This window comes from Dreissena polymorpha, chromosome 4 (assembly GCF_020536995.1).
Source record: "Dreissena polymorpha isolate Duluth1 chromosome 4, UMN_Dpol_1.0, whole genome shotgun sequence".
NCBI classification, from domain to species: Eukaryota; Metazoa; Mollusca; class Bivalvia; order Myida; family Dreissenidae; genus Dreissena; species Dreissena polymorpha.
Window position 1 is genome coordinate 73,524,531 of NC_068358.1, and position 16,950 is coordinate 73,541,480.

A 16,950-nucleotide genomic window follows, 5' to 3' on the forward strand; every position below is an offset into this window, starting at 1 on the left:
GAATTTTTCGTACAATGCGCCATATTTCTGGCTTAGAATTATCTTGTTGTGCCTTACCATATGCTATTCTACAACATGGTGCGAGTAATTTTAGGCGACTGCATTTCGGGCTGCGCCTAATGTAAACGACCTTCCTCCGTGCTGCGCCTTATGCAATGTTACTTTACCAAGTGCTGCACATTTCTATATGAGACCCAACGCCATTCTTAGCCGTCTTCTACACATTGTGTGGCATCTTCAATAGGCGTCTCAATATTGTACTTATTACGGAGGCTCCTCCGGCTCTATTAAACATTTTTTCGAATAAATTAGATAGTTTTAGATGCACTACGTTTGAGCAATTGAAGTGCTAAAAACGAAAAAAAGTTGGAGACTTTTCTAACGCAAGCATTATTTAATAAGTAATGCATTAGAACAAGAATCCAAGTATATTCTATGTCGAGACAGAGTTATCTAAATATACACCTGAATGCGTAATACTTATATTTCGAGGGCTGAACGGCAAACTGTCGTATCTCCTTTTTTATTTAATATGAGTTACAACAGTCTTCCGTTCACCCCTCGATTTGTTTACTCGCCTTTGCAGTTTGGATAAAGTATCGTGCAGAAACTGGAATTTTTGTTATCCTTGTTAACATAAAATATTGAAATAAGTTTGCATGATAACACATTGTGCTTCATCGCAATTAAAATGGCATACATTTTCCCGAGCATTGATATGTTTTCATACGACGACATATCACATGTTTAGTGTTCTAGAATTTGCCATCGGTCGGTTGAGATACAGATGTGACGAATAGTCAAAAGTTTACCAACCGTGCTACGTTAATGCATCATAGAATCATTGGATAGTTTCAAACTTGGGCATATCAAGCAACTATTGTAGATAGACATAAATTCTAGTCATAAATTAAAAAATTGCCTTCGAGCAAGATTTATTTCACAATAATTGCATAATCGCTTACGTAGTTACGTGATTCAATTGTATGCAGCCAAAGTAGTTCCTTAATTCTTAATCAAATGTGAATAGTTTTCAGGATATATCGGAATAACTAAATCTTTTTTGACGTCACATGATCCACAAAATACTGATTCGATTAATGTATGAATGTTTATGAACACACTTAATTGTACTGCGTCCAATCGTTTTGTATTTATATAACATGTGTTAGCTTTTTAGAGTTGGTTATTGTCTTGTGGTTGTGTACTTATTGCAATTTATACATTATTTGATATAAATGCTTATTTTATGAACTGTTTATGTAGCTAGGAACCATATTTTGTCCCATCTGGTAAAGCCCAATACTTTTTCTTCACAGCTCATATTATGAAAGTGAACCATCTGAAAATCGAAATCTGACATTTTAGAGTTGAATCCACAAAATTGAAGGAATTATTACCTGTTTATGTTATAGGCCTTAACACCGAAGTCGGCAAATTGTCGAAACAAGAATCATCATGATTTATGATTTTCAGTTCATGTACATGCGTATTTTTTAATGAAATCCTTACCACAGAAAATTTTTATAAATTGTAAAACACATTAAGAATAATTCAGGTAAAACACGTCAATCAGAAATAACACCCGTTAAAATGATTGTATCGTGACGTGAACCCTGCGTATTTCACATATTTTTAAAGGCCATTGAATTAAAAGGCACCTTACGTAAACATGTGTGCGACAAAGCTTTTTAACACATGTGTTTTTGTGGTAGCAAGAACATATACAATTTACCAATGTTAAATGTGCGTTCAAAGCACAAACATATCTTCTCACTCGGAGGTGAGAAGATGTACAATAATCTTCACCATGTCGAACCAAATTTAAACCAACTTAGTCATTACACCACAAGCCGTTTTCAAACTGCCAGTGTTTGTTTATCCTTCCGTTTGGAATCATGTACGTGTCATTCACTGGACGGTCGTAAGGTTTATTTGCGAAATCAAAGTTTGATGAAATTCTGTAATTATGATATCGTGTATGTATATGACCCCACCTATGGACGATGTGTGATAATTTGCAGTATTGTTTAAGTCGTAAACAGTGAACATGGGCTATGTGGGGAGTGGGGAATTTATTTGCGGTTATTCATTCATTTACCCCGGGATAAAAATCAATAGTTTATGACTTTTGTCTGCTTATATGTCAGTCACAAATGGAAACCGATCACCGTCCGATCAGCGGCCGACTTTTTTGCGCTCATCGGGCTGGCGACCGGCCGATGATCGCACGGAAACCGGGCCAATTTGTAGCATCGGGCGGCGTCCGGATTTATTTTATGTCTGACTTAAAATTTTACCCGACGTCGGGCCCGGGAAGGAATCGAGTTGATATCGAAACAAGATCGGACAATCAACGCACGGGTATCGCCCGGCGATCGCCCGACATCGGTTTCATTGAACGTGTGTAGGCAAAAGAAAAGGTATTTCCCAGAGGCATATACATCGGCCGGCGACCGTCTGATTGCCGGAGGGCCTCCGCTCGATGCCCGACGGACGCCAGACGATGCTCGTTATGAAACACGTACAATGAATCCGATGTCGGGCGCACGCCAGGCGATAACCGTTCGTTGATTCTGATCTTTTTTCGATCTCAACTCGATTCCTTCCCGGGCCCGATGTCGGGTAAAACAAACTGTGATATAACAAATTAATCCGGACGCAGCCCCATGCTACAAAATGACCCGATGTGCGTGCGATCATCGGCCGGCGCCAGCCCGATGAGCGGAAAAAAAACGTCGGCCGCTGATCGGACGGTGATCGGTGTCTATTTGTGATTGAGGTTTTCAACTTTGTTACTCATCGGACGGCGGACGGCTCCGACGTGTCCAGTCTTTCCGATGCCTGGAGATCGGACACATCGCCGGCGACCGGATAATTTGTGACTGAGGCATTATTTAATGTTTGGTTTTCCAATTTAAAAAACTGATTGCTCGCCATATTTCAGTGTTACGAACTATCAAATGTATCAAGATTTGCAAGATGTATTGAAATATTTTCCAGTTTACGAAATGTTTGTTATATCATAATTTTATATTTGTATTACTAGTATGAGTTTTCGTCATCATTGATGCTACCACTACTGTTTAACCCCAGTTTTTATAAATTAAGATAACGAATTATAAAACTAGTTCGAGTTTAATTGATCACCTTACATAAAGCTGAAATAACAAATTAATAATGCAACCTAATGTGAACAAAACAAGAACGATATAACAGAATGAACAACGAAACATAAGTATAACACAAATGCTAGAACCGATATTCAGTTTTGTTGTATTTAGAAAAGCACTGATATTATAATTTGAATACGAACGAAAGTAAACATGCATTATATATGTCTTCTTAGCGTGCGTGTGAAGAATAATTGTATCCACAGGCAACAAATACTTCGTGTACATATTATTGTCACAACGTTATTTGACCTTTGCGATGTTTTGCAAAACAAGTTACCAGCATATATAAAAATAAGTTATCCAGTCAGGGAAAATCACGTAAATCATTGGGCGTAATTTATTTTCTGTATTCAAAAGGCCGTCTAACAACATCGCTGCGGTTACTGTTTTGTTTACAGGGAAGAAGGACACATTCCCTACCGAACATATGTCCTACCGATATTTTTTCTTCACATACATATGCCATCCATAACAAACGCCAAGCTGGATAAATGCCCTCTCTTACATAAGCCACTCTGGACATATGCCCACACTATCATACGCCTCGTTGTATATATGCCCTTCCTACAATACGCAACGTTTGACATATTCCCGTCCATTGGCAAAAGCAAACAAATGTCCTAACGGATATTAAATCATAACTTCGTTGTGTTTTCATAGTTGGAAATGTGACATATAGAGGACATTAGGAGAATCTAATATAATCGCTAGTTTATTAATACGCAATATTCCAGAAATGGGCAGATGTAATTAACGATATTAAAGGGTCAGCATTCTAGCAGCGTGCTAGCTGTTATGAGTTCATTTCAAGAAACCTAAGAAGTCCTAAGTCCTTGAAACACTCTTGCTCGAGTCTTTTGGCCTCTGAACAATTGTAAATGTACATCAAAATAATAATACAAACGCTAAATTCGATAATGGTCACGTTCTCTTTACGACTTAAGATGGCGGGTGACTATTTCAGCGCATTATGGGTATGTGTCCATTCTAAAATCACGTGTTCGTCCATAGTGAGAGAAACTCTTGTTTGGGAATGTTTAATACTAAAATTGGTCGCTGTAATTTAAAAGAGCTGCTAGATATTGAATAAATTTGTGCACAATACGATTTAGATGGCACATGACCATACCAGAGTTAAAGCCGTCTGTTAAGTCAAAGAAAACGTATTAAACAACAGTCCGGACAATCTCTTAATGGGGTCTTTCGGTCACTGTAACAGGGCAAATGCACGTCAAAACGCTCAGTAGGATGAATACCTATGTGTAAGTTACGAATAAAGACGGATCATGTATATATACAGTGAGGGTTGCTTGTGTCTATTGTTTGGGAAATATTGATACTCAAACATTGCAGTACGCAATAATAAAAAAAAAACACTCTGTGCAAGCCACTTGGATGAACGTTCACTGGATAGAAGTGAGCGTGTACGCTTAAACTCCATAGTATCAATATCAGTTTGTTAGTTGCTTGTGTACTCAGCGAACACGTATTTGTCCACTTTCCGGGAAAACTCATTTTTGGGACCTTCACGAAATAAAACATTGGCAATATGCATTTACTAATCAACGAAACACTCGAAATACGTGCAACAGTTAAATCGTATGAATGATCAAGCGCATGTGATTCATTAAGCTGCACGTGACATCACCTTTTAGGTTGGTTGTTGCGTGCTCGTTTGTGTGCAGCTGCCCGCGCCGACAACAAATAGGGAAATGATCCGTGTGAATAGGACGTTTCTATTTATTTTTAAAGATCATACCTTCCAACGATTTGACCTTAAGATTCCAACATGACCTTCTTATAGTCAAGATATACACTATGGTATTGTTTGATCAAGCTTGAGTTGCACATTTTACCTCTTGCATTGTACTCATGCGTGTTTTTCTTTGATTATATGATAAGTTTTTAGACGCATGTAATCCAGATTTAAACTAGCCTATGATTACCCGATCATAAGGATTGAGATATAAATGTGGCTTCACAACTGGAAACAAAGTTTTCTAATATTTGACGTGGTGATCTATTGTAAGGACTCGCATGACACTGATTTGAATGCAGCCTTTCTATTGTAAAGAGAGACATGCTTTCCTAAAGACTGAGTCATACCCCGTTTATGTAGCATCAACATTTTTACTTGTGGCGTTATGACCGAGTATTTCGATGCACATGACCAATATTCAATTTTGGCCCAAATATTGCTGAATTTAAATTCTGAACAAATTAAGATTGAGACATAAATGCGGTCGCTAGAGATGAAACAATTAATAAGAATGCACAGAGACTTTTTTTATCTGACATACGCAGAGTAAAACTGAACATATTTATTGTGAATATATACAATCCGGCTAAGTTTTATCAAGATTGAGTCAAAAATGACAAACATGCTTGTAGTGAAAATTTGTGTTTAATACTTTTAGGATTGCATAATAAGTTGTATAATCGCAAAATTAAAAATTTGTTCTGCAAGTTATACATAGACCTTTCGAAATAGGTAAGCACCGCAGCCGAAATACAACATCGCAGATTTATGACATAGCGTGGTAGCCTTATGCGTATAAGTGCGAAGATGAGGTGAGTGGTTAAATGCATTCGGGGATAGGCGGATGATTTCCTCCTGCATATACGTTTACCATAGGATGAATCCGTTTGCGCAGCTGGAATATACTTTGGATAATGACAAATTCCCTGCGTTAGTATTCGTGACGTCTAAGTGTAAAATTAATAGATGTAATTGAGCCATTATGAACATAAAAAGTTATTGTTGCCGATCAATGAAAGGGTCATTTTGCCAGTACAAAATAAACCCCAAAACGCAAACAGAATAATGGTTCGCATTAGCCGTCGATGATAAAGGTTTTCAGAACTATTGTACTTACAGTATTCAGAATTATGTCATACTGGTAGTGGATAAAGGACAGTGTTCATCATGGAAGCCGTTATGGTGAAGGCTTTTAAGCAACTATGAAAAAGCGGTCGGTAGTCACTGGTAAGACGGGATTACCTGAATTGTACATGGTGTATTTTGTTGAATAGCGTTCCGATATGATGATAAGGTGAATGGTGTCGATTAATTAAGATTATTACAATAAAGATACTTGCTGCTCACAATTTTGAAATGTGTTCATAATATATTGTGTACCCAATGATGCTTCTATAGTGATAACACTTGTTGTCTATGAATTGACATCGTGACCTTGATTTTGGACACACGTGAGCTAGATTCAAACTTCGCGTTAATATTTTTAAGATAAAAATTATTGCCATGTTCTGGAAAGATTGAGTCATAAAGTTGGCTTCCAGAGTGATAACAAGGTTTTTTTGGTACGATTTGTCCTGGTGATAAAAGATGATGCATCTTATTAAAAATGTGCACTGTTTAATAGGAAGTTTATGTTTTATAATTTAAGATATTTAACGATAAGTTAAGTTACGATTCAATAATCTAAAGATTGGTTACCACTTTTCTCACAAATATTGGGAAGTGTAAACTGCACACTTCTAAACTGTATTTAATACTTGTATATATATCCTGCGTATTTGTATTTGACACTAGAGACACTGTTCGATACAGTTGATTTATTTGAAAATAACTCGCGAATTGGTAGAAAGACATTGCCCAGGATTCTGTTATATTACTTATTTTCTAATCGAACACAGACTGCAATCTTCAATAAAATTTATGTTTGTTTTGCTCCAACAATAGGTGAGAAGGTAAATGACAGACATTATGTTTGAGTGTAAGGTTCGGCATGTCTTTGATTAGCATCGACCGTTCAAAAGTGATGAAAACAGCCTTAATGATATTTATTTTAATCAGTTAATACAGTATTGAAGTTGTATATTTTGCATCGATAATTCGAAATAATGTTCCGCCGATGATTTTTATTTTTCGATATAAAATTGGTAATTTCCCTGTAATGAAAATGTGAATAGAGGAATAACGGAATAGTCAAGCTTTATGGAAACCCCACTAAACCTACGGCTATTAAAATGTAATTGATCCATGTGTAATCCTTCAAAATTCCCATATATCAACCATCATAAATTGAATGATTTTACCGTTGATGGATACAATACGATAGCGTTGTTTGTACCTTGAAATTAATGATTTTTCTAAAGTCTAAAGCAATTAAACATATGTCTATTTATGGTTCGAACGAAACTCACATTTACGTTATTCACTGAATGTTGTGTTTGTAGAATCTGTTTTTGTAAGATTATGTATAACGTTTTTATTTTAAAGCTAACTTGATATGTATTGAAGTTAATTTTGGATACACTTACATGTTTAATGAATAATTCTAAACCAAGGGTTTGCAGATTCTTAAGACCGCTGACCGTTCCATGGCGATCAAACGTTGCCACATCAGGTCATAGACATGTCCGAGCATCACACATGTCAACAAGAGTTTATCCTCATGCTTAAGGGATCTTATTTAAATAATTAACTCTGGAAAAAGCCGGCGTGTATCCAATTATTGTAAATTATATAACCCTATGGCTGTTATAAATTTTGTTATTAATTGTAATGTAAGCATGTGCACATACATTTGATAAATACTTGTGTGCTTTCGGAAACAATCAGAAACAAATAACGTCGTTTCATTATAACGTTTCATGTGTCAGGCTATATCTAAAGCTAAATTAAAATTAAACTTTGTTGACTTGATCATCGGGTGCTTTATCAAAGTTTTTATTTTTGTAAAATAATATTATTTTGATATATGTTCATGAAACTTTTCGAAAGCAATCGGCATAATACCGATTCGTGGTGTAAATATTAGCCAATATATTTAATAATAATAATAGCAATAGCTCAATATTGCATAATTAATAAAACAGTATTCCTCTTTCTTTCTTCCTTTCTTTCTTTTATCTTTAACCGAGTTTACTGCACAGTTTAATAATTGTTCATATTACGCACGGTGCACTGTACGTTGAAACATCTATACAAATATCACACGTCCGATTAGACGGCAAACTCAAGAAAATTTAAGGGGATTTATACAAACTTATCAGCTTTTCCGGAAAAGGCCAGACTCAACAACCACAAGACCTACAACACCATGCTCTACATGAGCCTCCTCAGTCAGAAAAAAGTGTAGAAACAATCGTGGTCAGCTTCTGTCGTTTTCAGCTGGCCTTGTGTTTTGCGAGAGAACATCGCGGGCTCATTGCGGATTGTGCCATTTGCCTCTTGCTGAATTCTATTGCAGCTTTCGTCAAATACTCGCCTGTCCTCATTAAAGGGTCTTTGAAGTATGAGATGCGGTCCGATTCCTTCGGGAGAACCAGGACGTACAATTACTTCATAGACGGCTCTATTGTTCCCTGAAGGCGCCGGTACTTGTTAAATTACGAAGCTATCTCGTGCGGGTTGAGCCCGCGATGCTACTGGGTAATGGTGTTCGTCGATGATAACAATCTTTTTGATTGTTTCCTATACTGTCATATAAGCTATAGTGATCTTAAGTAAGATTTTTAAGTTTCGGTTGTACGCTCATAGTAAGTGCTGTGAACCGTTTGATAAAAGAAATCTCAGATAATATGTCGTACAATTTTTAATGAACGCTACGATTTGGAAACACCAGGCTTAGCGTTCGTAAATATGGCGACCGAATTAGTTTTTGTCGTGATTTGACCAAGAAGGAGAATACTTCGGGTAAGAACGGATTGATGTGATTTGCGAGAGGCAGAAATATTGAGTCTCTTTCAACTTGATAGACACAGTATTGAGCGGCTTGTCGGATTGCTGAGAGATGTTCTCCAAACAACGACGAGATCACATGTTTTATTTTAAATCCATATAATCGCCTTGTTTTCAACACATTCCATTTAATCGAACTTACGTATTTTTGATAACGTCAAAGGATTTCGTCACATCAAACTGTGCAAGAAACGTTCAAAAAGCATAATTTAAATTGTTGTGAATTGAGACGGTTCAAATTTTTAGGTTGGCATAATAAACTGTTAAGCCGTCAAATGAATAAGTATTTTCACCTTTAAAGAAACAATAAAACTTGTGTTTTGATAAAAATGAAAAAACAATAAATACGTATATTTTCGCGGCTAAACATTTAAATGTAAAGGTTCACATACAAGTCGAACATAGCATGTTTCGGACTTCGCTACTCAAATAAGAAGTCAACACAATTTACTGGTTACCTTTTTGCATAGAGTTTTGAAGTGGGTGTCTATCTAAATACGCAATGTAAAGTGTCTTATCCTATAACCAGATGAAAATTGAGATCAACAGACAAATTCTGACGTAAAAATAATATTTTATAAAGGAATACCATATAATAACATTGAAGTTAACAACAACAAAAAAAATAGTTAGAACTAACAAACGATGATTTTCATGATCGGTGATTTCCGTAATGCGTTCGGCAATTTACGCTGCTATTTTCCCCCGATGGCGTAGTCGAACACCACTGCGCATGACACAGAGCGACCTCCTTGTTATTTACAGTAACGCAAATTTCGCGAAAAACGTCAATGTATACATGACTGTGTTCATCATTTACTCGCATTTTTTAAATTTTCAATCTACGTTGAGTTAATTACGAATCGAATTGTTTCGTCATGAAAATGTTAAGAAAGGATTCTTCTGCTTTCCAAAGATAGTTTCCTGCGCAAATGGATTCTAGCCGTGAATTTACGACGGATAATCAACGGGACGGTGGTGGACTTAACGCCCAGCAAATATTCAAAGCTTTGCATATAACATTTGACATAACACGACATGTGTCATTTACCAATTATTCCTCATGTAGTGTAAATGTATCTTGATGGTATAATATTCCATTATGTTTTCATAAATGAGGTAGCCATTGTTCAATATTAGTTATCAATTATACTGATTCTAGCAGTCAATTGCTTTTAAGGCAAAAAAAGCATAGGTGGGCCGGTCGGGGTACGGGCATTAGCCCTCTGGGACATAAGCCCCAAGGACATAAGCCCCTAGGAAATTAGCCCTTTCAAAAAAGTGCACGCTAGGACATTAACCCCCAGGTGTTTTAAAACGTTCATAACTTTTTTAAAAGTATTTATCTTTATTCCATTTATGGCATATGTAAATACATACAATTATTAAAATGTTGAAGTGTTATATATATATTTTTTCAATATATAGCTTGTAAAGGTGTAAATGCATAATGATGTTAAATTTATAATCATTTTTCAAAAAACAACCATTAATTAATTAATTAATTAATAAACTGTAATACCAATTAACCTATCAGAATCTACTTTAAATAGCTGAAGTTAAACATATAGTACGGAAGATGCAATACTCTTGTTGTTTATCCAGTTGTTAAAAACTTTAATAACTTTATATTAAGTTTTAATGACTCTAAAAATAAAGGAATACGGACAAAACCCCTCCCGGATAAAAACCCTCCCGTCATTTTCATAGGGGGCGGACAAAAACCCTCCCAAGAAAAAACGGGGCCGGACGAAAACCCTCCCATGTAATAACAGGGGCGGTCGAAAACCCTCCCGTGAAAAAACGGGGGCGGACAAAAACCCTCCCGTGAAAGCAAGCAAACACCGACAAATGTAATTGTTTCACATAGTAAATCCGAAAAGAAGAAAATGTGTATCGATTTACTGTAAATGAGGCCATTTATAGACAAGTGAATTTTAATTTAGATTGAATGCCATACGATACAGAGCAACGCTTAATCGCGTCATACGCGCATTCATGTCAAAACGTGCTTTTCGTGAACTTTCTGAAAATCTTGCGAAAATGAAAGTGAAATTCCGTTAACAACTAACAATGCGTTTGCATGTAACTAAATTGTCTGAATTGCTTATTAAAATTATCTTTGACTTTAACGTTTTCAATTGCATTTTTGCAGACAATATTTAAATGCATATTGTCAAATCTGTCAATGATTCAAAAGATCAATTGCACATACAGGATTACCAATAGTCGCTAACGGTTATTGAGGCCCACTAATCAGCTTATCATAACAATGAACTAGTTAATGGCATACAATAAATAAACACAATTTTAAAGTAAAACATGGTTATATATACATATACTAAGTGTTTGTGTGTTACTAACAATCTTCGTATGTCGTCTTGATATTTATATTATTTTCTACCTTTTAATTGCATTAAATTTTTAAAAAGATGAAATTAAATACCTAAAAAATGTATTTTAAAGAGGAAGGGGCTAATGTCCAAAGGGGCAAATGTCCTAGGGGGCTTATGTTCATAGGGGCTAATGTCCAAGGGGCTATTGTCCTAGGGGCTAATGTCCCAGAGGGCTAATGTCCTACACTCGGGCCGGTCACCTCATACGAAAGTCAACTCGCACGTGTTTTTTGGTCAACTCGCACGTGTTTTTTGGTCAACTCGCACTTTTTGAACTCAACTCGCCCCCCCCCCCAAAAAAAAGAAACAAATATATATATAAATAAATATTCAGAAAGAGATGTAGAATATAAATATGATCAGTAGTTTATAACTATCAATCATAGATATAATGTCTTGTTTAATTATATGAATACACGGTTGTCACAATTAACGTCTCTTTTACACCAGTCCTGTGGTCGGTGTTGTTCACGGGTTATATGTCTGTGTGTAAGAGGTGTGAAACGTTTTGTATAAAACGAACAATAATTAAAATTAATAAACATAAATCGATTAAAGTTATTTGGTATGATCATTAATCGGTTGTAATTTAATGTTTGTCACAACACGGATAATGGTGTAAAAGGTCTTGTGTACCGCGTGGATAAAAAACAACATGTTTTATTGCTATTATTACTACACAGTTATATTTATCATACAAGTTTGTGTTGCAATTTTTATAAAAGTAGACAATACACGGATGGTAACTGTCATCTTATGACAGCATTATAAAAAGTGCAAATTTAAATAAGCAAATTTCATTTAATAAGTTGATTCAATGTGGTGGTTTCTTGAACACAATTAGTAGGTTACTAAAGTGCCTGTACTGATGCAAATAACCATGCCAACAAGACATGGAAGTTGCACCAAGTTGGCAGAATTCGGTGTATGACCACCTTACGGCTGCCATAAATCAAGCTGGTGTCATAAAATAGTCGGTCCTGTTTGTTTCTGAAGTCATGTTATCAGTGATCACAGACAGTAATAAAACAAGCAGATTATCTGTTTGCAGTAATCATTGTAACAAAATATACAACATACTGCACCAGCCGGAGAGTATTGACAACTAGATTTGAAATATAATTCAAAATAAATATTTGTTAACATGGTATTTGTTCATTATGATATAAATTCACCTCGCTCGTGGAGAGTTTTGAACAATAAAATTTCATAATATTTATAGGTCAAAATTGCAAGGTTCAGAAAGCAAGGAAACACAAAGAGTCCACGCTTCGATATCACCAAGCTAAAGACGCCTCAGGACAAGCAAGAGTTCTCCATCAGTCTGAGAAACAAATTCGAAGCTCTGGTGGATGCAGATGCTGACTCCCTGGAGAAGAATTGGGACCAGGTAAAGAACACCTTCACATCTGTCTGTGAAGAAAGGCTCGGCTTCCGAACTAAAACCCACAAGACCTGGATCTCCGACAGTACCATCAACAAGATTGAAACGAAACGAGCAATTCGTCAAAGGCTTCTCCAAGCAAAAAACAGAGAACAGACACAGAGAGCCAATAGCTAATACCGAACCTTGCAAAAGAAAGTTAAAAAGAGCTGCAGACAGGACAAACGGACACTGATTGACCACCAAGCAGCTGAAGCAGAAAAAGCTGCACATCAAAATGACATGGTTACCCTATACCAGATAACTCGCCAGCTAGCAGGACGCCAAAGCAACTCAAACACACCAGTGAAAGACCGAAATGGAAACATCCTGTCCAAGCCAGAAGACCAGCTGAAAAGGTGGAAGGAGCACTTTGATGAACTCCTGAACGGGACACCAGTAACACAACCCCCCACCATAGAAGAGGGTCTTACCTTGGCAATTAACACAGGGCCAATAACCAAACAGGAAATCACACAAGCCATCAACAAGATAAAGAACAGAAAAGCCCCAGGGCCTGACAAAATCCCACCAGAAGCGATGAAGGCATCGACGGACGTCACTGCTGACATCATGTTTGACCTCATCCAACAGATCTGGGACACAGAAGAAGTTCCTGTGGAGTGGCAGACAGGTTATCTTGTGAAGCTTCCAAAGAAAGGCAATCTGAGCGACTGCAACAATTGGCGAGGTATCCAGCTGCTATCCATGCCCAGCAAGGTATTATCGAGAATCATACTAGAGAGAATGAAAGCCGAAGTCAACATTCTTCTTAGAGAAGAGCAAGCAGGCTTCAGAGCAGAAAGATCATGTGCAGACCAGATTGCAACGCTTCGTATCATCATCGAGCAATCCATAGAATGGAACTGTCCGCTGTATGTCAACTTCATCGACTTCAAGAAGGCGTTCGACACAGTGGACAGAGACACGATCTGGAAAATACTGATGCACTACGGCATCCCAAGCAAGATGGTCAACATAATTCAGATCATGTACAACAACAACCTCTGCCAAGTCATCAACGACATGGACCTCTCTGAACCTTTCAAAGTACGCACTGGGGTCAGACAGGGTTGCCTTCTCTCTCCTATGATTTTCTCGCTAGTCATTGACTGGGTGATGAAAACCACACTGGATACACCAAGAGGCATACATTGGACCCTTCAGAGCAAGCTGGAAGACCTTGATTACGCCGACGATATTGGGCTCCTGTCCCACACTTGCGCCCACATGCAGCAGAAAACAAAGAAACTGCAGGAAATAGCCAGATCAACAGGGCTAGAGGTCAACATCAGCAAAACAAAATGCCTCAGGATCAATCCTGGCAGCAGACAAGGCATCCACATAGAAGGGCAAGTGATTGAAGATGTTGACATCTTCGCATACCTGGGCAGCATTGTCAGCAAGACAGGAGGTACAGAAGAGGACATCAAGGCCAGAATAGGGAAAGCACGCCACGCATTTGTGACAATGAGACCAGTGTGGAACAACCGGAACATCCACTGGAAAACAAAGATCAGGCTCTTTAATACTTATGTCAAGACAGTCCTCCTTTATGGCGCTGAAACCTGGAAACGGACTAGACGCCTGGACCAAAGTCTGCAAGTATTCATTTACAAATGTCTCAGGCAGATCCTAAGGATAAGATGGCCAGAGAAGATTTCAAACCAGGACCTATGGGCAAGAACAGGGCAGCAACCGGTTACGATCTCAATACTACAGAAAAAGTGGAGATGGATCGGACACACGCTGCGAAGAACCCAGCCCAACATAGCACGGCAAGCCCTGGATTGGAACCCTCAAGGACAAAGAAGAAGAGGTAGGCCTACAAACCCCTGGCGCAGAACACTGGACATTGAGCTTCGCAAGATAAAGATGTCATGGGGAGAAGCGAAAGCCCGGGCCATGGACCGAACCAGATGGAGAGCTGTGGTAAAGGCCCTATGCTCCGAACAGGGCGAAGAGGAATAAGAATAAGAAAAAAATATTTATATGAAATCACGACTTGTTGTTAAGACAAATTATATGCATATATTTCAAATAACAGAAATGAGATAATTTTCACTTTGAAGTAAACGGCGACAACAACGAGATCAATTAAGCATTAATACCAAATCGTTTGAGGGGTCAACATCGGGTTTCAACAAAATGACCCTGTCCGGATAATAGCAAAGACATTAAACAAATATTCTGGACAATTATTGTTTAAATGACGTACGTAAGATTCATTCATTTTAAATCGATATTATTTATTTTGACTACGTTCTTGAAGTGTTCAATTTGAACGGTTAGCTTGGACTTGCAATCGAACATCGATCAATATCTGGTAATAATTGTATCTGTTTATTATGTTTCAATTATAATTGTCTGATTAAATCATAATTCTCTACTTAAAACAATCAAGGTACGCCATTATGTGTGTGTACTAAGAAACCCTTCGATATGTTTTTCAAACTTTACAATGAAAACAGCCGATATCGATTCTTTTGTTATGAACTCAAGCAAGTGGTGTTTGAATACGTCATTTCCGGTCTGAACAAAAATGTCGACTCGATCGCGAAGTGCGAAAATTCGGCATATCTATCGGCTGTATACTCGCCGAATACGATGGTTTAAATCGAATAATGGCATGGATATGCATTAAAACATTATAATCTCACATACAATTGGTATATTTAAGGTTTTTAAAACCGGGGCCGGTGATCTTTAACCTCTCATGAACCCTAAAAGCACTTGAGAGCAATATACAGCAAAAACCTTTACTTCTTAAAACATAAAAACGACTCTTCTTTTTTAATTTAAACAATTAAACATTATCATTAACATAAGTAACTTAGTAGTAGTCATTAACAAAACTGGCCGTGGGTTTCTTAATTTCTTTCACATGATATTAATTAAGGAACATAAAACCGTATATTTTTAGAACAATAAGCACTGAAATGTGAACGCAAGAAAGTACAATAACGCCATTTAGTAATTGTTTCTTGGGCTTTTTATGGGCTTGTAACTGGTTATACACTTGTACTAATATTTATTTCTTTAATGCACTTTATTACGGGTATAATCAGTTTTGTGTAATCATTATTTCAAAAACTATTATGAGAACGATTTTTTATATAAGTAGATTTTTTCTAACGAAAGTTACTCACTACAAAGGTTATATATTATATCGTTTGGTTTGTTTTATCATATTTTGTCGAAAAATATAACACTAAGTATACCTATCGTCTTGTAAGCTAATAATTTAAAACAAAAAACAACAACTATACGAAAAAGGGAAGAAATAGGACTGTGTCAAATGTAGCAATATAGACTCGAATATACTTTACGATGAAAGCCGACATCAATTGTCATAAAATAATACGGAATTTTGTATAACGGTTACACTTCCGAAAGGTTAGAAACAAGTCCTGAAACATTTAAGTATACGCTATTTTAATTTAAGTGATTTCACATGCAATTAAATAGAAACGGAATTAATATGATACTAGGTATGTGCCACAAAGAAGAACGTTCGCGGTTCGTGAAATCTTGCCCTTGTTTCATTTTCTACTGTTCGCAGAATAAACTTGACCCATGCTGGCATTTGCCGCGTATTCTTTAAACCCGCTATAGACTTAACACGACCATAATATTAAATCCAAGTCACGCTGTACAATCAAGTTGTATGATATGGAGGATATATGCTGATTACAGTTTTAGATCGTATAATAATTTTATGACTGGACATATCAAACATATTATATTACATTAACGTTTACGTAACCCTGGTGCTTTTGCTTGCTAATTGATCTAAATCAGGTCAGTAGACGTTTTCATATCAATATTACCTTTTACCTAATATGATAATAGGTGCTACCTAATTTACGGGCAAAAGCTTATATATTTGATTTCCATGTATTGTTATAAATTTATGGAAATTATTGTGTACAAAACATTACAAGACTTTTAATAAATAAGGTATGCGTCCAACAATTTAAATCTTATTTTTTTGCTTGATTAAAAAAGTGTTTAATATCTGCCAAGCTTTAAGATCTTATATATCACGTGCTGCCTTAATGTCACATATCGTCGCCCAACCATCTTGTAATTATTTGTAGGCGGTATTCGTCCATTGATTTATTTTATAATTCATGTCTGCAAATGTCTGACTGCTACCATGAATTCCAGTTTTCAGTGACATGTGTGCAAATCATGTTTCTATAACGAGTGCTCATTAATATATTACCATGTAATGCTAAATTGAGA